Source organism: Amblyraja radiata, chromosome 5 (genome assembly GCF_010909765.2).
Source record: "Amblyraja radiata isolate CabotCenter1 chromosome 5, sAmbRad1.1.pri, whole genome shotgun sequence".
NCBI classification, from domain to species: Eukaryota; Metazoa; Chordata; class Chondrichthyes; order Rajiformes; family Rajidae; genus Amblyraja; species Amblyraja radiata.
The window spans coordinates 72,634,636-72,659,123 of record NC_045960.1 but is presented as its reverse complement, the minus strand read 5'-3'; positions in this window follow the sequence as shown (position 1 = coordinate 72,659,123).

The window sequence follows — 24,488 nt, the reverse complement described above, 5'->3', positions numbered from 1 at the left end:
CTATCCACATCAATACTGAACCCCCAATGCCGTGTGCTTTAAGTTTGTATACTAATCTCTTATGTGGGACCTTGTCGAAAGCCTTCTGGAAGTCCAGATACACCACATCCACTGGTTCTCCCCTATCCACGCTACTAGTTACATCCTCGAAAAATTCTATAAGATTCGTCAGACATGATTTACCTTTTGTAAATCCATGCTGACTTTGTCCAATGATTTCACCACTTTCCAAATGTGCTGCTATCCCATCTTTAATAACTGACTCTAGCAGTTTCCCCACTACCGGTGTTAGACTAACTGGTCTGTAATTCCCCGTTTTCCTCTCTCCCTCCCTTCTTAAAAAGTGGGGTTACAGTTTGCTACCCGCCAATCTTCAGGAACTACTCCAGAATCTAAAGAGTTTTGAAAGATTATTACTAATGCATCCACTATTTCTGGAGCTACTTCCTTAAGTACTCTGGGATGCAGCCTATCTGGCCCTGGGGATTTATCGGCCTTTAATCCATTCAATTTACCCAACACCTCTTCCCGGCTAACCTGGATTTCACTCAATTCCTCCAACTCCTTTGACCCGCGGTCCCCTGCTATTTCCGGCAGATTATTTATGTCTTCCTTAGTAAACGGAACCAAAGAGTAGTTATTCAATTGGTCCACCATATCCTTGTTCCCCATGATCAACTCACCTGTTTCTGACTGCAAGGGACCTACATTTGTTTTAACTAATCTCTTTCTTTTCACATATCTATAAAAACTTTTGCAGTCAGTTTTTATGTTCCCTGCCAGTTTTCTTTCATAATCTATTTTTCCTTTCCTAATTAAGCCCTTTGCCCTCCTCTGCTGGTCTCTGAATTTCTCCCAGTCCTCCGGTATGCTGCTTTTTCTGGCTAATTTGTACGCATCATCCTTCGCTTTGATACTATCCCTGATTTCCCTTGTTATCCACGGATGCACTACCTTCCCTGATTTATTCTTTTGCCAAACTGGGATGAACAATTTTTGTAGTTCATCCATGCAGTCTTTAAATGTCTTCCATTGCATATCCACCGTCAACCCTTTTAGAATTAATTGCCAGTCAATCTTGGCCAATTCACGTCTCATACCCTCAAAATTACCTTTCTTTAAGTTCAGAACCATTGTTTCTGAATTAACAATGTCACTCTCCATCCTAATGAAGAACTCAACCATATTATGGTCACTCTTGCCCAAGGGGGCACGTACAACAAGACTGCTAACTAATGGGGCTTTTTCACGGGGCGAGTTGACGCAAGATGTCACCAGAGTGAAGTGGTCGTGGTCCAGCACGAGGCTCGCACGATATAACGGGGGGTAGATAAAGAGTTCCCACGGTACTCGGCATTTCTGTTATTTGTGCGAGTGACTTGTCCGTCTCCCGAGCTTTCGCGTTAAATCTTGAATGAACATCGTGAACTACACCATATAACCATATAACCATATAACAATTACAGCACGGAAACAGGCCATCTCGGCCCTACAAGTCCGCGCCGAACAATTTTTTTCCCTTAGTCCCACCTGCCTGCACTCATACCATAACCCTCCATTCCCTTCTCATCCATATGCCTATCCAATTTAATCTTAAATGATACCAACGAACCTTCCGCCACCACTTCCCCTGGAAGCTCATTCCACACCGCTACCACTCTCTGAGTAAAGAAGTTCCCCCTCATGTTACCCCTAAACTTCTGTCCCTTAAACGTCTGTCCCTACACGTGACACAAATGATGTAACTTTTTTTTTCACACACTATAAATATCCTCCCTTGGTTGAATTGGCTCATTTGGAGACATGTTTTACTGTGTATGTGGGAGACACAGATGGACTGAGCACAGTACCTCGGTCTTCTCATTTGGAGACATGTTTTACTGTCTATGTGGGAGACACAGATGGACTCAGTACCTCGGTCTTAGAAGACGTACACTCACAGAGGCAGAGTCTCTCAGCCTGTGTAAGAGGGAGGGAGAGAGAGAGAGAGGCACACACAAGGTGGATGTGAAATCTCACCTGCCTGTTTCAGTGACAGACACCCGCCGCCAGTAAATGAAGACACCCCCATCTGTCTCCCCCTCCTCTCCCTCGACTCCCCCACCTTTCCCTCCCAACTCCAGTCCCGTCCCGACCCCCTGGGAAACTGAATAGAGCAACAATCAACTGCTGCCTGTGCACTGATATGACAATAAAGGCTACTTTACTTTACTTTACTTTACTGAGTTAAAGAGTTCCCACGGTAGACTGTAAAACTGTGACCCAGGTTCTGGACTCCCCCAACATCGGGAACATTCTTCCTGCACTTAGCCTGTCCAATCCCGTAGATACTGATTAGACCGGTATCTATTTATTTACTTTATTAATGATTTCAATTAAATATTGGGAACATCAGGCCGCAAACGTTATTTCTTGAGTGTTAGTGCTGGACTTTGACTCGACCTTTCTAGTTAGCCGGTGCCTGAGACTGAGCCAGGCAATGTCCAGACCTGACTTCAACACAAAGTGATGGAGGAACTCAAAGGGTCAGGCTCGTCCAACGCTCTGTGTTTTGCTCGTGATTCCTGCATCTGCAGTTCCTCGTGTCTACAGACCAGAGTTGCCACTTGACTCCGAGATGACCATCACAGAGCATATGGAAGATAGATACGAAATGCTGGAGTAACACAGCGGGTTGGGCAGCACCTCTGGAGAGAAGGAATGTGTGACGTTTCGGTTCGAGACCCTTCTTCAGAGTCTCGTCCCGAAACGTCACCCATTCCTTTTATCCAGATGCTGCCCGTCCAGTATTTTATGTCTGCCTCCAGTATTACTGTGTCTATCATCGGCGCAAACCAACATCTACACTTCTTTCCGACACATTAGAGGATACCGTCTCGCCATCACTCGGATTACCCTCTTCATTTCCATAACGTTGCCACCTCTCTTTACTTTGCTTACTGAAGCCTGATCCTTGTCACACTCAGTGCTCTATCGCCCAGCCTCTCATCTTTCAATCGGGTTCGGCCAGGAAGGAACTGCAGATGCTGGATTAAAACGAAGATAGACACAACATGTAGCTCAGCGGGACAGGCAGCATATCAGAAGGGTCTCGATATCTCTGGAGAAAAAGAATAGGTGGCGATTCGAATCAGAACCCTTCTTCAGACATCCTAATCGGAATTGAGTCTGAAGATGTGTCTCGTCCCGAAACATCAGCTATTTTTCTCCAGAGATGCTGCTTGACTCGCTGAGTTACTCCAGCGTTTTGTGTCTGTCTTCGGTTTAAACCAGCATGTGCACTTCACTCCTTACACGGGTCTCTGGAGAACATTGATTGGTAGCGTTCCGGACCCTGCTTCGGAAAGGCATCGATCGCTAGTCGGCGAGAACTCCGAGCTGTATCTCTCAAAGAAGTACATGTGAAAAACTTCTCACGGACCATAAAAATGCGTAACCTTTCAGTAAAGTCCCTTTTAAAGTCCCTTTTAAAGATTATAGTTATTTTCTTGAATCTCATTAACATAACTCATGAATAAGTTGATGTCCATATGCGGATGCAAATCTTTATTTTTATTTATTTTTTAAATTCAATCCCACAGAAGACAATTTTTACTCACCTTCTGTCCCCTCTGTCCAGCTTCCGGATTCACCGTTCGCAGGAGTTCCCACGGTACCCGCAAGAGTTATTACGGATATCGCACTGGCCACTATGTTCATACAATGTTGCAATGCTCAACCACAACTTTCTTGAATTTTCTCCCGAGGTACCAAGTTACACGATTACCTGCCGTTAGCGCTACGGTGGTCCACGGTGGTCCACGAATGCTGTACTGTTATCGCACGAGGTTCCCACGATGTTAAACTCTGGTTAACTCTTGTGTCAAGTCGCCCCGTGAAAAGGCCACTTTACCCTTCCTCATTACTCAATACCCAGTCTAAAATAGCCTGCTCTCTCGTTGGTTCCTCTACATGTTGATTTAGATAACTATCCCGCATACATTCCAAGAAATCCTCTTCCTCAGCACCCCTGCCAATTTGATTCACCCAATCTATATGTAGATTGAAGTCACCCATTATAACGGTTTTGCCTTTGTCGCACGCATTTCTAATTTCCTGTTTGATACCATCTCCAACTTCACTACTACTGTTAGGTGGCCTGTACACAACACCCTCCAGCGTTTTCTGCCCCTTAGTGTTTCGCAGCTCTACCCATACCGATTCCACATCCTCCAAACTAATGTCCTTCCTTTCCATTGCGTTAATCTCCTCTCTAATCAGCAAAGCTACCCCACCTCCTTTTCCTTTCTCTCTATCCCTCCTGAATATTGAATATCCCTGGATGTTCAGCTCCCAGCCTTGGTCACCCTGGAGCCATGTCTCCGTGATCCCAACTATAGCATAGTCATTAATAGCTATCTGCACATTCAACTCATCCACCTTATTACGAATGCTCCTTGCATTGAGACACAAAGCCTTCAGGCTTGTTTATACAACACTCTTACCCCTTATACAATTATGTTGAAAAGTGGCCCTTTCTGATTTTTGCCCTGGTTTTGTCTGCCTGCCACTTTTACTTTTCACCTTGCTACCTATTGCTTCTACCCTCATTTTACACCCCTCTGTCTCTACGTCACACATTTAAGAAACCCTTTCCCTTTATCTCCATCCACTATCCCATTCGACACCCCACCCCCCTTATTCAGTTTAAAACCACCCGTGTAGCAGTGGCAAACCTGCCTGCCAGAATGCTGGTCCCACACCTATTAAGATGCAATCCGTCCCTTTTGTACAGTTCCCCCTTACCCCAAAACAGATCCCAGTGATCTAAGAATCTAAATCCCTGCCCCGTGCACCAGTTCCTCAGCCACACGTTCAGGTCCCGTATCTCCCTGTTCCTGCTCTCGCCAGCACGAGGAACTGGAAGCAAACCAGAGATAACAACCCTGGAGGTCCTGCTTTTCAGCATTTTTCCGAGCTCTCTAAAGTCACGCTGCAGAATATTCATCCCCTTCTTTCCGACATCGTTTGTGCCAACATGCACTACCACTTCCGGATGTTCACCTTTGCCCTTGAGGATTTTCTGCACTCTGTCCGTGACATCCTGGATCCTGGCACCAGGAAGGCAGTACACCATCCTCGCATCCCGTCTGTTGCCGCAGAAACCCCTGTCCGTATCTCTCACAATGGACCTTTCACATCGATCCCTATTACACTTGGCCGTACTCTCCTATCCCTTTGTGAGCTTTCTTTCACGTTAATTTTGGGCTCATTAACCATCCCTTTACTCCCTTTCCCTTTAACTCCGTCCTTGACTATCCCATTTGACACCCCCCCCCCCCCTTATTCAGTTTAAAACCACCCGTGTAGCAATGGCAAACCTGCCTGCCAGAATGCCGGTCCCACACCTGTTAAGATGCAATCCGTCCCTTTTGTACAGTTCCCCCTTACTCCAAAACAGATCCCAGTGGTCTAAGAATCTAAATCTCTGCCCCCTGCACCAGTTCCCCAGCCACACATTCATGTCCTGTAACTCCCTGTTCCTGCTCTCGCCAGCACGAGGAACTGGAAGCAAACCGGAGATAACCACCCTGGACGTCCTGCTTTTCAGCACTTTTTCGAGCTCTCTAAAGTCACGCTTCAAAATAGTCATCCCCTTCTTTCCGACATCGTTTGTGCAACGTGCACTACAACTTCCGGCTGTTCACCTTCGCCCTTGAGGATTTTCTGCACTCTGTTCGTGACATCCTGGATCCTGGCACCCGGGAGGCAACACACCATTCTCGAAGCCCATCTGTTGCCGCAGAAACCCCTGTCCATACCTCTCACAATGGAGTCTCCAACCACCACTGCGTTGCCTGACGTCGGCCTCTTTGGTTTTGGCTCAACAGCACTTTTTGCTTCACAAGCCAGTGCACCGCTCAGTGCATCAATGTCTTCTGTCCCGACAGCTTCTAAGTGGATGAACCTGTTCACAAGAAGTACAACACCCGGGGACCTGTGCATTCCATGTTTCCTTCCCTTTCTCACTGTCACCCACCTTCTCGCTGTCTTAGGTGCAACAAATTTGCTGTAGTGTCTGATGCAGGTTTCATTGATGGCATGCAGATCATCATGTGAGTATGACCATCGCGAGTTTGAACTCTTGGCTCAATCCCTTTCTCCAATGCCATGCACCAAGTGGCAACATGATGCCTGGTTGTGCAATAAAGAAGCCTCATCTCCAAAGTTGTCCAGAAAGCTTTGATAACTAGCAAAACTCCACTTCAACTTTTCCAGTTGAATGTTTTTTAAATAAACTTTCTATTTTCTGTGTCCACCCACCAATGTCATAGATCCTTCTATGGGTGAATGCAATAGCATTAATATACTTAGTTTTGTGTCACCGGTTCCCTATGGCTTAGTCCCAGATTCAGTTGCATATTCCATTTCATCCTGTGTTCTCATTCAATTAGAGCCTTCCCTCCACACAGGGAGACATGTGTAATGAGAGGTCTTAATAGAGCTTAAATAGCAGAAAGCAGGGAGTGCCGACTGATGCACAAATTGGGAGATTACGCTGCCTGTGGCGAGATAAGGAGCCCTCTTCACCGGATGAAAACTAGATTGCTCAGAAATCTGGATTGAGTTTTAATGATGAAAAAAGGAACTGCAGTTGCTGGTTTACAAAACAAGGACCCACACTGCTGGTGAAACGCTGCGGGTCAGGCAGCATCTCTGGAGATCATGGAAAAGTGACATTCCAAATGGAACCCTTCTTCAGCTTTTGATCATTTGGCCATAATAAATAATAAAGGTAAATAAATAATTGCCACTATCTGCCAGTTAATGCCAGCGTAAACTCTGTGAGCAAGGGACACTCAGTCCTTTTAATTGTAACAGTATCTTTCTATATGGCAATGAGAATTAAACAGTGTTTTGAATCTGATGATTTGAAGTACATAAATCGTCTGATTTATTTATTAATTTCTACGACTTGAAGAAGGACATGTTCTATTCTAGATAATTTTGACTGCCATCCTGGAAATATTTTGTAAATGATCCTTGAAAAGCTTTGTGTCAGCTTTATTATTTATCGCTTCCTTTTGTCCTTTCTGCTTCCGAGAACACTTTAAATTATATTACCATTTGTTTATTTTACAAAAATTGAAGCCAAACTGGAAAAATATAATAAATGTGTACATATTGGCATCACCCATAGGAAGCAGTTCAGGCTGGACTTACATGCTAAAACTACAGCATGGAAGAATTCACACATGCAACCTTTATTTCAAATGTTTAAAATAGCATTTTGGTTTAAAAATCATGAAACACTTCACTGTCGATAAAAAATATGAAATGGATGAAAATAAATCATTCTCTTAAGAATTTATTTATTAAATGCAGCAAATGGAGTTGCCTTAAGAAGTTCCTGGTAATTCAGATTTAGCCATGCGCTACCAATTGATTATTTTTTTAAAAGGTGGTCTTTCGAGAGCAAATTTAACAACCTCACAATATACCAGGGAGCTTTACAGAAAACAAAATCCCTTCTGATGTATGGGTCTCTGATATGAATTATGATCATTAATTTGTACATGTGTAGGAAGAAACTGCAGATGTTGGTTTACACCGAAGATAGACACAAAATGCTGGCGTAACTCAGCGGGACAGGCAGCACCCCTGAGGAGAAGGAATGGATAACGTTTCTGATTGAGACCCCGAAGAAGAAACACCACCCATTCCTTCTCTCCAGAGATGCTGCCTGACCCGCTGAGTTACTCCAGCATTTTGTGTCTATTTTCATTTGTACATGGCTGTTTCAACCTACCAGCAATGAGATAATGATTAGATTATATGCTTTAGGAGTATTGGTTGAGTGAGTAATACTGGTCAGAACACTGGGGAATTGCATAAAGGAACATTTCCATTGGCCACTTTCCATCAGGAGCTGCTGGAACATCCACTCCTGAATGAATAATGAATAATGAATAGGTTTATTAGCCAAGCATTCACATATAAGGAATTTGCCTTGGTGCTCCACCCACAAGTGACAACATGACATACAGTGACAGTTAAGAATGAGACATAAAACATTAAACATTACTAATAAAACATTGTTGATTAAACATGTGAATTAAATAAAATATCAGAGCAAAAGAGGCTACAGACTTTTGGTTATTGAGTAGAGCTATTACTCATGGAAAAAATATGTTTTTATGTCTGGCTGTGGCAGATTTCACAGTCCGGAGTCGCCTTCCAGAGGGAAGTGATTCAAAGAGTTTGTGGCCAGGGTGAGAGGGGTCAGAGATTATTTTACCCGCTCGTTCCTGGCCCTTGCAGCATACAGTTAGTCAATGGAGGGAAGGTTGCACCCAATAACATTCTCAGCTGGAGATTGGTGAAGTCGATAGAATTGACTGTTGGGAGTTAAACATCGGCACTCAATGGCATTGCTCTGGTTTATCACCAACAAACAAAGATGATTGTTTTACTCACATTCTCCTCAAAGTAACAATGTAGGAACCTAAGTATTGGGTTGACATCTCATCAAGAATATTGTATGTCTGACAATGTGACACTCTCTCACAACTATACTGATCATCACATGGCCATCCCAAGGGGGGGGTTGATGGGTGCGGTCGCACCCCCCTTTTTGTCCAGAGTTTAAAAAAACCCTGAGAGACCCCGCGGGGACTTACCATCCTGAGCGGGGTCCCTCACCTGGCACCCCTGGAGGGGTGCTCTGACCGCCGGCCCTGCAGTCTGCGGTGCTTCTGGCTTCGGCGCTGCGGGAATTTTAAATCTTCGACCGCCGGCCTGCGGCCTACACCAACCTAAAGCCGCGGTCTCCGGTGGGGAGGCACCGATTCAGGACTTATCGGGACTTTTACTTTGTCTACTCATCTGGACGCCCGCAGCGGTGGTTGCGGAGGGTTGAGGTCCCGACCACGGGGGAAAATGGAGGAGGACTGGCCAATTTTTGTGCCTTCCACCACAGTGATAAATGCTGTGGTGGATGTTTGTGTTAAATTTGTATTGTGTTTTTTGTGCGTTCTTTTTCATTGTACCGCTGCTGGCAAATTCATTTCACTTGCACTTTATGTACAAGTGACGAATAAAACTGATTGTTTAATTGAAGGGTCCAATCCGATCTGCTGGATGAAAAAAAAGGAGTGCCCGTTTCTCCGGGCCAGGGGGGGGGAGGGGCTGCGATATCTGCCCACCCGGTCCATCGCCTCCATCCGCGACGTCGAAGCCTCGCCGCCGGTCAACCTGGCGTCCAGCAAGCAGGTCCACTGCTGGCAGGCGTTCTGGGGAGACTGATCTCCCGTCGCTGGGCAGGAAGCGGGAACGACTGACTCTGAACCAAGTCCTGGCAGCGGCCGTGACCCGACACCAGGCGCCGCTCTGGCCGGATCCATGCCACTCCCCCCCCCCTCCTGCCGCGGGCCCTCGCATCCTCCCCCCCACCAATTTCTCGCCCCCCACCCTCACCTTTCCCACCCCCCTCGCCTTTCCCACCCCAATCCCTCCTTCTCCACTCCCCCCTACCCTTCTCTAAACCCCTCTCCCCCCTTCTTCCACCCGCTCCATTCTTCTCCCCCTTCTCCACTCCCTCCACTCCCATCCCCTTCTCCCCCTATCCCACCCTTCTCCCATTCTCCAACCCCCCCCCCCCACTTTCCCCGACGCCCCCCATTTGTGGTCCCAGCCTGTGGCAGCTAGATCCCACTAATAGCACTGCACAAAGACCTCATCATCTGTTTTAGTGACTATGGGATAAATGCAGACTTTGGGAACAACACCCCACACCTGCCCCCCCCCCACACCCCCCGCCCCGTCACCTTGCATCAAAATGGGTGGTGGGTATTTAGACTCAGTGGCCAGTTGAAAAGCCCGCTGCCTCTGGGGGTTTGGAGAGACCATTGGAAGAGAGATCTGCCTCTTGGACAACTCGTGCCCAAAAGTTTAGTTCCCATGAGGAGCCGGCAGAGCATTGGGGGTTCGAGTCCAACCCCTGGGGCTCCAGTGTCACATTTAGTTCAGAGATACAGTGCCCTTCGGCCCACTGACTCCGCACCGACCAGCGATCGCCCACTCACTATCCCACACACGCTAGGGACAATTTATGCTTATACCAAGCCTATCAACCTGGAGTTAGGGTTAAGGTTTCGGTGGCGTTTCCTGTGGGGACCACCCAGTACCCCGGCTTCGGCAGCGGCGGCACAGCACTGGAGCGCTATTGAGGAGCGGGCGATGCCTTGCCTGGGTCACCGCGCTGGAACTCCGGTGAGCTGGGACCGCCGATGAAACATCGCGGAGCTGCGGGTCTGTGGAGCGGCCAGTGCGGGCGGCGGCGCTGAACTTTAACATCGGGAGCCTGGGATCTCTCGCCGAGATCGCCAGTGGTGGATCTCCATCCGGCGCAACCTTGTTGGCTTCGGAAGCCGCGGTCTCGAGTAAGGAGGCAGCAGTTCCAGGTGTCCCAAGCTGCTGTGAGGATTCTCCCGACGCCTGAGCACCATCACCCGGCGAAAACGGCCTGGAACATCGGACCTCCGTAGAAGCGACTGCGGAGGCCTCAATAGGCCCGACTATGGGTGAACTGGGGATGGGGGCTGGACATTGTGCCTTCCCCCACAGTGGGAGCCATTGTGGGGGGATGTTTTTATGTTTAAATTTCTTCATTACTGTTACGTCTGTATTCTTTCTTTATGTGCTGCATTGACAAGAAGCATTTCACTACACCTAGGTGTATGTGACTAATAAAATAACCTTTGAACCTTTGAGGTTAGGGCTAGTGTTAGAGATTCCTCCCACATGACAAAGGCGCACAGGTTTGTATAAATTGCCCCTAGCGTGTGGGATAGTGTGCGGGGGATCGCTGGTCATATGCTTGGGCCCGGCGGGGGGGGTGGGGGAAAGCGAGGGTCCGCGGCGGGGGGGAGGGAGGCGTGGGCCCGGCGGGGGCAGAATCCATCCGTGAAAAGTTAAAGATAGTGATTGGATCTGGAAGCGGACCAATACATCTGTAAATAAAACCAGACAGACATTTTTTTCATTTGCACAATTAATTTTATTGTATTCATTTTAATATATTAATGTTTAAAATTCATGCATTGTAGGAAGAATATTGTATAGCCCATCTGTGATCCCTAACCACAACCCTAACCCTAACCCTAACCGGTCGTCACCTGCAGGACAGCATATGTCAGCGTGTGACAGGGAGCACGACAAGATGAGACACCCAGATGTCGCTCCTGGATTTTGAACATTCCAAAATTCAGGGGCGACAGGGAGTCACTTCATGCTTCATAACGCATCATGCCACGTCACGACCGAACCACTTTTCAGGCTGTCGCCAAAAATGTCACCCAAGTGGGACAGGCCTTTCATGCTGCAAAACTTGAGGGCAAGGCTTTCGAAGGCGGCTAATTTCTCCCTGGCCAGGTTCTCGATCACCTCGGGCTCGAGTCCGCAGTGCTCGAGGAAACTGTCCAAGCTCGAGCAGGCTCGGGAGAAGCAGCAGCTGAGGTCGGAATGCGAGCGCAGTAATCCGCCTTCACCAACCTGCCACTTGAGCGGCTCCTTGGGGTGACCTGCTGCTGCTTCTCGTGGCGCTGCTGGCATTGTTAATTGTGCACCCTGTGATGCTGCTGGCCTGGTGACTGGTGGTTCCTGGAGAGCTGCTGGAGTGGTCACTTGCGCACCCTTGGGTAATGCTGGTGTAGTCACTTGTGCACCCTGGGATGCTGCTGGGGTGGCGACTGGTGTTTCCTGGGGCGCTGCTGGAGTGGTTACTTGTGCACCCTTGGGTAATGCTGGTGTAGTTACTTGTGCACCCTGGGGTGTTGCTGGCGAGGCTGCTGTTTCTCCATGGAGTGCTGCTGGTGTGATTACTTGGGCACCCTGGGGTGCTGCAGTCTCTGTACCCTTTGCTAATTCTCCCCCTTCCGACGTTGCTGCTCTCATTGCCGGCCCCTGCTGCTTGTCGCCCCAGCCGCTAGATCCGGACAGCAGGCGCCGGGCCAAGCTGCCACTGCCCTTGAAACTGCGAGTGCTGCTGGTGGCCGCCGCTCCCTGCATGAACTCGTACTTCTGCTAATATATGACCAGCGAGTCGGGCCTGAGCTGCCTCTTGGAGCTGGAGTGACGAACAATATCAGGCGGGAGCCCCAGCTGGGGCCAGGTAAGTCTTCATGTTCCTGCTGGCCTCGCTGCCTTCCTCGGAGGCAGAGCTGCCCAAACCATTGGGCTCCACTTTACACCCCCTCGCCGTCTGGCTCTTCAAGTACTTGGCCTTGTCGGCAGCCAGTCTCTCCACAGCGCTCTGCTGACCCCGCCTATCCCCCTCCATTTGACTGCGGAGGTATCCGGCACCATTGGTCATGAGCCTGAGCGGCAGAGTGACGCTCGCCTCGGGCGGCATTCTTGCAGTGGGCATGATCTCTTTCGGCATCTTATTTTGATCCAGCCAACAAGGACAAACACTTTTTCACATCCGCGAAGAAACAAAGACCAGGACTTCCATGAGCAATGACAGGCTGTCTGCACTCGCCTTAATGCACATTCACTATTACTTTGCCCATAACTTGGACAAAGTGGTGACTAGGTTTGCACAATTACATTCTCGGAAAATGGAACTGGAAAATTTGATTTATGGTTAAATGGCATTATATGCTGGTCTGCCAAGAGTGTTCTCAAAGTCTGTGAGAGGAACCCTGATCTGTCTGCTAATCCCCTCACAACAGGGCACTGCAAGAAGAGGTAGTAGTCGGGCACCCTACATCAGTGTACTAGCTGCGGAATGATACAGGCCTTGGACAGCGTTAACAAACTGTGGACTGCCATTAAAGATAAAGTTACACTTTGGGAGACCAAACGGAGCACTGCAAGAAGAGGTAGAAGTAGGGCCACCTACATCAGTGTACTGTGGAAAGACACATGCTTTGACAGCATTAACAAACTGAGGACTGCTAGATAAACTGGTCTGCGGTGCTATATTTGTCGACTAGGGATGGCATATAGGCTAAGGCCAATGAGGCCCTTGCATTAGGTATGTTGCAAAGCCTACCTGAAGCGTCGCTGAAAATCTGTCGCTGCGGGTGTGCGCGATTTTGGCGCCGTTTAGAGGGGGGCGGGTTTAAAACGCGATTTTCTCTAGGCTGTTCAAATCGAAGATGTTCAGCCTAGTTAATTATTAACGAAAAATCGCTGGAAGACCCCGTCGCAAAAGCTATTATTAGTTTTAAAGGCCACGTATAATAGTTATAGTAGTTTAAAAATCAATCTCTAAACCCGCGACCGCCAGCAACCGCAGGGTCTCATAAAGCAAATAGCAGAAGGTAGGCTGCATATTTTTACATTAAAAAGGGCTTCTAAAGATCCCTTTATACAAAGTTTAATATTGCGAGTAGCTCATTTTGGGCCCATTATATCCCGCAGTATTTTTCTGGGCATTTGAGGGTACAAATCTACCGCAATGTGAACGTTCTAAACCAGCGCGTTCCACAGGGACCCACTAGAAAGCTGATTTAAATGGGCATTTATTTACAGCAATTGAACACTAAATTCCTTCCATTTGGTCTATAAATTAATGTAAATGAGATTTAAAAATCATGTTTTATTGTGAATTATTTGTGAATATTATTTGGACATTTAGGCTATTTAAAAATGTTAATCATTTATTAAGAAATGGATAGATGTTTAGATCTAGTAATTGAAGTCTGAAATTAGCTACAATTAGGTAACTAACTAATTATATGCTTTAATTTCAGGTCATCCAAGTAAGATAATTTTATATTTGTTTCAGAATGCTTCAATCTTTGATAACTGAAAATTTCATTCAGTTCTCTTAAATTTAAGAAAGTTATGGGCTTTTGACTGTTCATGATCACAGCTTTTTTGTTATGTCCATAGAAAATCAATAGGGAACAAGATGCTCATTTCCCAGTATGAAAATGGCCATAACTTTTTAAATACTTGAGATATGAAAGTGAATTAGGTGTCAAATTAAACTTATTTTTATGCTTTATCTGATGGGATAAATTGCAGACTTGATTTTTAAAATCTCAAAATTTTGTAACATTGTTACTTGCATTAGTAGAAGTAGTGGTAAATGGCAATATACATTCAGGAGCACCTGAATGATTTTGAAGCATCATGCCAGCATGCTGAGTGCTGAGTGACAGTAAACTAAGAACTAATTCCAGTCATGCTAGTCAGCATGGCTCAACAATAGTAACACTGGGTGAATTTTGATAATTGTACTTACCATGCTTCTCACCTTAATGTGACATTTACCAGGAGCACCTGAATGATTATGCAGCATTATGTCAGCATGTTTGATTGTTTGGTAAACTATATGATGAATTGTGAAATTTATGTTATGTTATTATATTTTTTTATGTTATGGAATCAAAATCAAGAATTATAAATTCACAATTCAAAAATGGTTTCACAATTCAGTATTCCATACTGATATTTGAGAATACATGAGGTTGCATGCAAAATACTGATTTTCAAAAATCCAGTTTCTTTGTAGTACGTTCTATTGCATTTATGTGAGAAATACCAATTTCCCCGACAAAATACTGATTTTCAGCCATCAAAATACAGAAATGTTCGGAGAAACCTGGCAGCTCTGCAATTATTCACAATCACATTATGTTTGAGAATTCAAAATGTGATTTGTGAACTTGTTTATGTCATCATGGAACTAGAATTTGTAATAGTAACCTAATAGTATGACAGTAAAATAGGATAGTCTGAAAGGGGTAATAGTAATGTAATGCACCATTTAGTTTAACTTCAATTTTCATGATGGAAATTGAAGTCAAACTAAATGTTGTATTCACATCACTATTCCATGTTGAAATTGATGTGATGTGAAGTTGTTAGGTCAGGTGGACCATTAAAGGTGCACTGCACACACTAACACAGTCTAACAGTAACAAGCAATCAAATCAACACACAAAACTTTTTCTAAAAAAGATTTTCTTTATTGCAAAACGTACAGTATTTTATTTGCTGTTTTCGCATGCTCCTTTATAACATTTTGCAACAGTACAACTTGATTATTAAAAGAAGGCCAACAATTCTTGATTTAAAAAAATGTATACAACAATGACCCCAATCATCCAATTCCACCCAATCATCCCATTCCACCCAATCATCCCATTCCACCCACTCATTACTCTTGACTCAACCAAAATTATTTCTTAAATATTGGTCATAAATTTGCTGCAAAAATGCTCCAAAATAAGGCTCAGAATGCACCAGAGAGCATCTAAAACCCCGGAGCTGGACCCCGGCCGTGAGGGGCTTCGCTGTCGTGATGTGCGCTGTGTGCACATTATTTCACATACATTTTTTGTAATCCTGTCATGCCACCTCCCTTTTTGAAAAGCTTCATATGGGCCTGCATCAGTTTTGAATCTGTGATCAAGCTTATAGAGTAGTACTTGACCCCAGATCTTTTGATTAGCATCTCACATAATGTAAGTTTTGGAACAGAGAAGCTCGAATAATTTTAATATCTTGCAAGTTTTAAAATGTATTAAAATGTTTTCAGCACTAGATAATTGCCCGGAGACTGAAATGTTCACAGAATAGATAATCATCTCTTCTTTCCACATGGATAAAGTATGAAACAGTAAGAAGAACCCTAACATCTACACAAAGATGTGAACACAATAGACTGAACTACATTCAATACTTTCTTTAATGGGAAGAATGTGAAATCAACCATCCCATTAAATCTCTGGTAATTTCTACTGAACTGATTTTGATTTTGGTCATCTGAGCAAATTTGCTCCCTCTGAAATGTCGATGCAAATTGTCTGAATTTGTATTAGTCCATTGGCAAGCAAGTCATATTGCACAAACCCCAGAAAAAAAAGCCTTGATTTTATGTAATAAATAATAGAGTAAAAACAGTTATGGTAGCGCAAGGCATCAAAATGAACAAACAGCATGCAAGTGATTTCCCAATAACAGACCTCTAGTGAGATGCCTTGCCTTTATGCCATTTAAATATTTATGGTCTGAGGAGGAGAGAAGGCAGTAAATAAATATAAATTCAATCCTATTTGCCTAATCATATTTGAAATAGAAACCTGGCTCAGAATTTATGGTCTTTACACTCTGCAAATTTCTCCAGAAAAATTTCAAAATCACCTTGTGTACATTTGTCAGAAGGTTAACTAAATCCTCCGAATCCAGTCTTTACAACCAGACAAGACTTTCTGCTATTAAGTCCATGGATGGATGCCATGCGATGCCATGGACCCCATACAATACATTACCATGATGACAACTTTGAGAACCTATATAATTTTGCAAAGTTCTGGGAAAGGTAAAGTTGAAAAAATAAAGGTTTGGAAGGCAAAAAGAAGTTAGTTTATCAAGGGTCACGTAAATTTCAAATGATTAAAAAACTGTAAAAGACTGTACACAATGATGTCTGCATTGAAGAGTTTGTCGTAAAACACACTCTCAAATAAGTATCAGTCCTTACTGGGCCAGATAATGGTCTGGATTCACTAATATCTAGTTTCCCCTAAAATGTATTGAGAAAACCAGTTCCTGTTGCAGATCAGTCTGATCTAAGAAGTCTATTCAATGTTTCGAAGCTGAATGATTAATCTGTGTTGACATTGGTATATTTTATCTGCTAGAGACTGATGCTGTCCAGGGAACAGTCTAAGATAGAAATAATTTTATTTTATCTGTGATACTCATTGATCTTCATTTTCAGAGACATATTAGACATTAGAGTTTAGAGATACAGCGCGAAAACAGGCCCTTCGGCCCACCGTCTGCGCCAAACAGTGATTACCTCACACACTTATGCCATCCTACACACTAGGGACAATTTTTACAATTTTACCGAAGCCAAATTAACCTACAAGCCTGTACATCTTTAGAATGTGGAAGGAAACCGAAGCAAACGGATAAAACACACGCAGTCACAGGGAGAGCATACAAACTCCGTACAAACAGCATCCATAGTCGGGATCGAACCAGGATTTCTGGCGCTGTAAGGCAGCATCACTGCCACTACGCCACTGTGCCGCCCACTATTCTTCAAAGTCTAGGCTACAATGCAATCTACCCAACCAAGAGTTGCACCCTTTTGTACCTCTGAACCTTTTGCATAGAAACAGAAACATAGAGACATAAACATAAAAACATAGAATTATGGAAATATAAACATAGAAAGATAAATATAGAAACATAGAATCATGGAAATATAAACATAGAAACATAAACATAGAAAGATAAATATAGAAACATAGAAACATAGAAACACAGAAACATATAAACATGAACATAGAAACATAGAAACATGAACATAGAAACATAGAAATAGAAACAAACATAGAAACATAGAAATGTAAACATAGAAACATAGAAATATAGAAACATAAACATAGAAACAAAAGCATAGAAACATAGAAACAGAAACATAGAAACATAGAAATGTAAACATAGAAACATAGAAATATAAACGTAGAAACAGAAACATAGAAACATAGAACCATAAACATAGAAACATAGAAACATAGAAATGTAAACATAGAAACATAGAAATGTAAACATAGAAACATAGAAATGTAAACATAGAAACAGAAACATAGAAACATTTAAGATTGGTCCAAAATTCATTTCTTGGATCAAGCAGATATACCATATACCTCAGGCTTATGTACTTACCAATAATCAGAGATCCTCTTTTTTCAGGCTCTTTCGAGGTACTAGACAGGACTGTCCTTTAAGTACTTTACTGTTTGATATCGCTTTGGAACCTCTGGCCACCGCTATTAGGGAATCCCCTAATATTTCTGGTATTGTCCATGGTAATAAGACACATAAGCTCTCTCTTTAAGCAGATGATCTGTTATTATTCATTTCTAACCCTGAGAAATCTATTCCGTCAATAGTAGCTTTACTTAATCAATTTAGTAGTTTTTCTGGTTATAAACTAAATCTTAATAAGAGTGAGCTCTTTCCATTAAACAATCTAGTCTCGAATTATGGACAGTTTCCATTTAGATTGACTACTGAATGTTTTACTTATTTAGGCATTAAGTTTACCAAGAAACACAAGGATTTATTTAAAGCCAATTTTATGCCCTTAATTGACCACACCAAACAACAGTTCACTAAATGGTCACCAATGTCCTTATCTTTAATAGGCCAAATCAATGCTATTAAAATGTTTATCTTACCTAAATGTTTATATTTATTTCAGACAATACCAATTTTTATTTCTAAATCTTTCTTTGATATTATTGACTCCAAAATGTTCTTATATATATGGCAGAATAAAAATTCCAGACTAAGTAAAAAATACTTACAGAAATCAAAAAAAGATGGTGGTTTGGCACTGCCGAACCTTAGATTTTACTATTGGGCAGTTAATGCTTGCTATTTAACATTTTGGATAAAAGATTTAGAAGATACCCAATGTCCAGGATGGATAAATCTTGAACGTGATTCTATGCAAGGGCTATCATTGGCTTGTATTCTAGGGACCTCGTTACCTTTTACAATTACGAGATTGAATAAATATACGATTAACCCAATATTAAGACATACACTTTGAATATGGTTTCAATTTCGTAAGTTTTTTGGATTGAATAACTTTATTTTATCGAGTCCTATCATGTCTAATTTTTTCTTCCAACCTTAAAGCACTGATCAAGCCTTTCTTTTATAGAAACATAGAAAATAGGTGCAGGAGTAAACCATTCGGCCCTTCGAGCCTGCAGCGCCATTCGATATGATCATGGCTGATCATCCAACTCAGTATCCCGTCCCTGCCTTCTCTCCATACCCCCTGATCCCTTTAGCCACAAGGGCCACATCTAACTCCCTCTTAAATATAGCCAATGAACTGGCCTCAACTACCTTCTGTGGCAGAGAATTCCAGAGATTCACCACTCTCTGTGTGAAAAATGTTTTCCTCATCTCGGTCCTAAAAGACTTCCCCCTTATCCTTAAACTGTGACCCCTTGTTCTGGACTTCCCCAACATTGGGAATAATCTTCCTGCATCTAGCCTGTCCAACCCTTTAATGGAAGAGGAAGGGATTAGTAGCTTTTCGTGATTTGTTTTTGGATGGTTGTTTTATGTCTTTTGAACAACTCTCCAATAAATATAATTTACCTAACTCACATTACATCACATTTACTGGTATACGGTGGAACGGACTTGACGGCAAACAAGGACTTAAATTGCTGAAACTCTTTGCAGCCCAGATTCTGGTTTTCTTTTTTTTTCTTTTTCTTCTTTAGTGTACGGGGGCTTTGTTCTTTTAATTTTTTCTTTTATTTCTCTTTTTGTTTTCTCTTTTTGTTTTTATACATGTAAGTTCTATATAATAAACGCTTAACTATATTTACTAGATACTGGGAGATCTATATTTAATGTGTATGTTGACACTGGACTCATATTTAGGTTATACCTGCCATTAATGTAACCCTGATCCCTATGTATCAATATCACTGTTATGTTTATCATTACTTTTTTGCTCTTTTGTTTTTGCTTTTGAAAAAAACTAATAAAAAGATTTTAAAAGGATGGTGGATTGAAAGGTAAGGACGAAAGGAACTGTACCACTGTTGTCTGGGAGGAGGCAGGGTGAGAGGGCGTGAAGGTAGTCAGGAACAGCTTCTTCCCAGCTGTTATCAGGCAACTGAACCATCCTATCACTAACTAGAGAACGGTCCTGCACTTCCATGTACCTCATTGAAGATACTTGGATTAACTTTAATTGGACATTACCGGTCTTTATCTTGCACTAAACATTATACCCTTTATTCTGTATCTTTGCACTGTGTGGTGGCTTGATTGTAATCGTGTGTAGTCTTTCCGTTGACTGGATAGCACACAACAAAAAGCTTTTCACTGTGCCTTGGTACACGTGATAATAATCTAAACTAAACTAAACAAAACTAAACTAACTAAATTTGATAAGACTTGCTTCTTCAGGCAAGGCCCCAGAAAAAGCAAAATTGGGATGAAAATCACAAAGACAGCGGTAATTGTGCATTATCTGCCGAATGGTTTTAGCCTACATGCCCTGTGGTCACTGTGCTTCACATGCACAGAAATCAAGTTGGCCTATATGAAAGGCGCTGTTGATACAAAAGTGCACAGTCGTTCTTAGCAATTGGGTTTCCCACAAAATTCTTTGTAAGAGCACTGTATTATGCCTGAAATGTTGATGCACTAGAATCCTTCCCTATTATATTTGCAGTTCCTTGAATGCGTCTTGTAGTGCAAATATTTCCCTTAACCACCTTGGAAGAAAACAACATACATCTTGCAAGACCCCATGGGCATTGGCTCAATGTCATTCTTCATTTTAATCTTTCTTATTAGCTATGATGATAAGCTACACAGAAAGTTAACCTTTACAAAAAACAGCATTTGTAAGCAAGGTCAGGAAAATGATGCATTAAAGTGGAGCATTTTGTGTTCCCGTGTCTATTTCATTCCCCAGAGCTGCATACAAAGATCTCATGTCACAGGCAGTCAAACAAATCTGGAATAAGGAGATAGAGGTATTGTTCAAAGAAAAGACTCACACTGTGGGCATAGAGGTGGTCATGCAGCTGACGATGAAAACAAGTTTTGATAAATAGCTTGATTATTTTGGAATAAGATAAGAATAAGCAAACTTAATTACATTTAAGTTAATTACATTTGATAAGGGATTCAGTCACATCTTAACATCAGTTACTTTGACGTGGATTACTGAGAATCATGTTTAAAGTATGTCAAAGACTAATACACTATATTGAGTTGGCATAATTTTGTTTTGGCCTTGAGCAAGTTATGCAAATAGGAAGCAATTATTTAAAAACACCATTTGAGATTGATCAATACTGAGAATGGGCAGTGTTCACCTAATAGGGGCTCTTGGTGATCTCTCAGTTTGAGGCCTCCGGACAAAGTTCCATCTATTTAATTATGTTCTAAGGTACATGGAATGTCATTGGTTAGATAGATTAATTAAAATCACAAGGTTTATTTACATTATTGACATTAAACCAATTTTAAACCAAAGTTATATTTCCAGCAAACAAGTCCAGGTATAATTAATATTATCTGAATCTGCGTCCAAGATGAGATCTTCAATACCAGGACATCCAAGATGTCCTAATTCTTTAGGGAGTGGGGATTCCCCTCTCCGATCATAGATGAGGCCCTCACATATGTCTCCTCGGTACCACGCAGCTCCACCCATGCTCCCCCTTTCCCTAGTCGTAAGAGAGACAAAGTCCCCCTATTCAATAGACAATACACAATAGCCAATAGGTGCAGGAGTAGGCCATTCGGCCCTTCGAGCCAACACCGCCATTCAATGTGATCATGGCTGATCATCCCCAATCAGTACCCCGTTCCTGCCTTCTCCCGTATCCCCGGACTCCGATATCTTTAAGAGCCCTCTCTTGAAAATATCCAGAGAACCGGCTTCCACCGCCCTCAGAGGCAGAGAATTCCACAGACGCACAACTCTCTGTGAGAAAAAGTGTTTCCTCGTCTCTGTTCTAAATGGCTTACCCCTTATTCTTAAACTGTGGCCCCTGGTTCTGGACTCCCCCAACATCAGGAACATGTTTCCTGCCTCTAGCGTGTCCAAACCCTTAACAATCTTATATGTTTCAATAAGATTCCCTCTCATCCTTTTAAACTCCAGAGTGCACAAGCCCAGCCGTTCCATTCTCTCAGCATATGACAGTCCCGCCATCCCGGGAATTAACCTTGTAAATCTACGCTGCATTCCCTCAATCGCAAAAATGTCCTTCCTCAAATTTGGGGACCAAAACTGCAAACAATACTCCAGGTGTGGTCTCACTAGGGCTCTGTACAACTGCAGAAGGACCTCTTTGCTCCTATAATTGACTCCTCTTGTTATAAAGGCCAACATACCATTTGCTTTCTTCACTGCCTACTGTACCAGCATGCTTACTTTCATAGACTGATGAATAAGGACCCCCAGATCCCGTTGAACTTCCCCTTTTCCCAACTTGACGCCATTTTGATAGTCCTTACCTTTCACCCCATCAAACGTTGCATACAACACATAATCGTCTGAAATTTCCACCACCAATGGGTTCCCACCACTAGTCACATCTTCCCATCTCCACCCTTTTCCACCTTCCGCAGAGACCGTTCCCTCTGCAACACCTTGGTTAACTCATCCCTTCCCACCCAAATCACCCCCTCCCCAGGTACCTTCCCCTGCAACCGCAGGTGATGCAACACCGGTCCCTATACCTCCTCCCACGACTCTGTCCAGGGACCCTTTCAGGTTAGGCAGAGGTTCACTTGCACCTCCTCCAACCTTATCGTCTGTATCTGTTGTTCAAGACCCACTTTGTGTCTTTTTTTATTGGTACTTTAGTTATATTTATGTGAAATCTTCATGGATAGATTAAGCTGTGATATATCCAGTTTTTATTTATTTAAATTTCCATTTAATCTACAAACTTGACAGCTCATTGCACACTCTTATGAACTATGTAAAACAAAAACAACTTTGAAATTTAAAATATCCACTTTATTCACCAAAAAAGGCTTGAGCTCTTATGCTATTAAACAAAGGCAGTGTTTGTCAATATATTGATAACACATTGAATCAAAATATATATTCATCTGAGAAAGACAAGAAGAAACTTAGTCTGGACTAAATATTAATGGTTCCCAACTTATGGACCTGTTCATTTTTATTTTTATTTAAGGGTCTTGCCATTAACTGTAAACTTTCTCCTTATATTCAACCTCTCAAAGTGCAACCTCACACTTGCTAAGATTAAACTCCACCCGCTTCTGTGGCTGATCTATATCCCACTCCTTAAAATTGGTTTAATGTCAATAATGTAAATAAACCTTGTGATTTTAATTAATCTATCTAACCAATGACATTTCATGGCTTCTTTTGTTCCTTTTAATTGCCTGTTTATTTCTCGCTTGCTTTATGTTTCTCAAAGTCCCAGCCCAATTTAATCTTTCTGAATCTTACATAGGCTTCTATTTTTCTTTCTTAACTTGGCATATGGCCAAAAATATTTCAGCTTTGAAACTTATGGACATGATGGAATTGGGCCCGACCGTGTCCCCTGACATTTTCATCAGAAATTGTGAAGTCAATGGGAGAAATCTCAGCATCAATGGTGAGAAATGGACATACAATGATTCGGGTCAAGACCTTTTTCATTTCCTCCACAGGTCTGCCTTGCCCAATGTGTTCTTCCAACAGTCGGTTTTGTGCTCAAGGTTTCAGCATTTGCTATCTCTGGTGTCACCTATTCAGAGGTTCTTTCATCAGAGGGTAGCAATTCTGTGGAATTCTTTGCCACAGAAGGCTGTGGAGGCCAAGTCAGTGGATATTTTTAAGGCAGAGATAGATAGATTCTTGATTAGTACAGGTGTCAGAGGTTATGGGGAGAAGTTAGGAGAATGGGGTTAGGAGGGATAGATCAGCCATGATTGAATGGCAGAGTAGACTTGATGGTTCGAATGGCCTAATTCTAGTCCTATTCCTTATGACCCTATGACCTTATGACCTATCTATTCCATGTGTTTTGAGTATTGAAAGCTACAGTGAAAACTGGCCTATGGTTTCCCAATCTCCCCTTCCCAGTCATGTTTCTCTCAGTTACCATTCAGAGGTTCATCTTGAACAACTTTTCAATTAAATATATCGTCAATACTGCAGGTGATTTCTCCGAGTTTGAGCTCAGTAACAGGATCTGCCTCTTTCTACCAAGTAGTTGAACACTGCAATTCACTGAATGCTCGAACGCCTGAGATGAACTGTATTTGGACTGATCCAAGCTGGTAAAAAAACATCACTTTAGATATATTTGTGCAGAAGCAGATCACCGGCAATAGTTACCTTAATTAGCAAGGAACAATCCCTCATCATATTGTTAATCCTGGCCACATTGGAGAGGCTAGGACTAAAATTGAGTAAAGGCTTCAGGGCTGCTAGGCTATTTGGCCAATTTGAAAGTGCTCTCTGTAGAACTGGAACACGCTGCAGAGTGGTGCCAGTTTGTCTAGAGCCTAGATCCAATCTGTAGGAAGAGAATGGGAACGTCTGCAGATCCTGGCAATTACCTGCAAAATGCATAGAATGGATTGGATGACTGCAAACCAGACATACACCTTGTAAATAGTTGTAAATAATGTTGCAAAGCTTTACTTTGCTGAATGTTGATTGGACAACAGAGCGCAGCGGATCATCGGGACAGAGCTACCAGCCTTGGAGGGCATCTACCACACGCGATGCCTCAGGAAGGCCCTCAGCATCCATAAGGACTCATCACACCCCTGTCACGGTCTGTTTCAACTACTTCCCTCCGGCAGACGTTACAAGGCCTTCTATGCCCGAACCTCCAGACTCAGGAACAGTTTTATCCCAAGAGCTATAGCGGCTCTGAACCGGCCCTAATGAGTGCCCCCCCACCCACCCCCTTTGGACAGTCTCCCTCAGATGGTCACGTCAA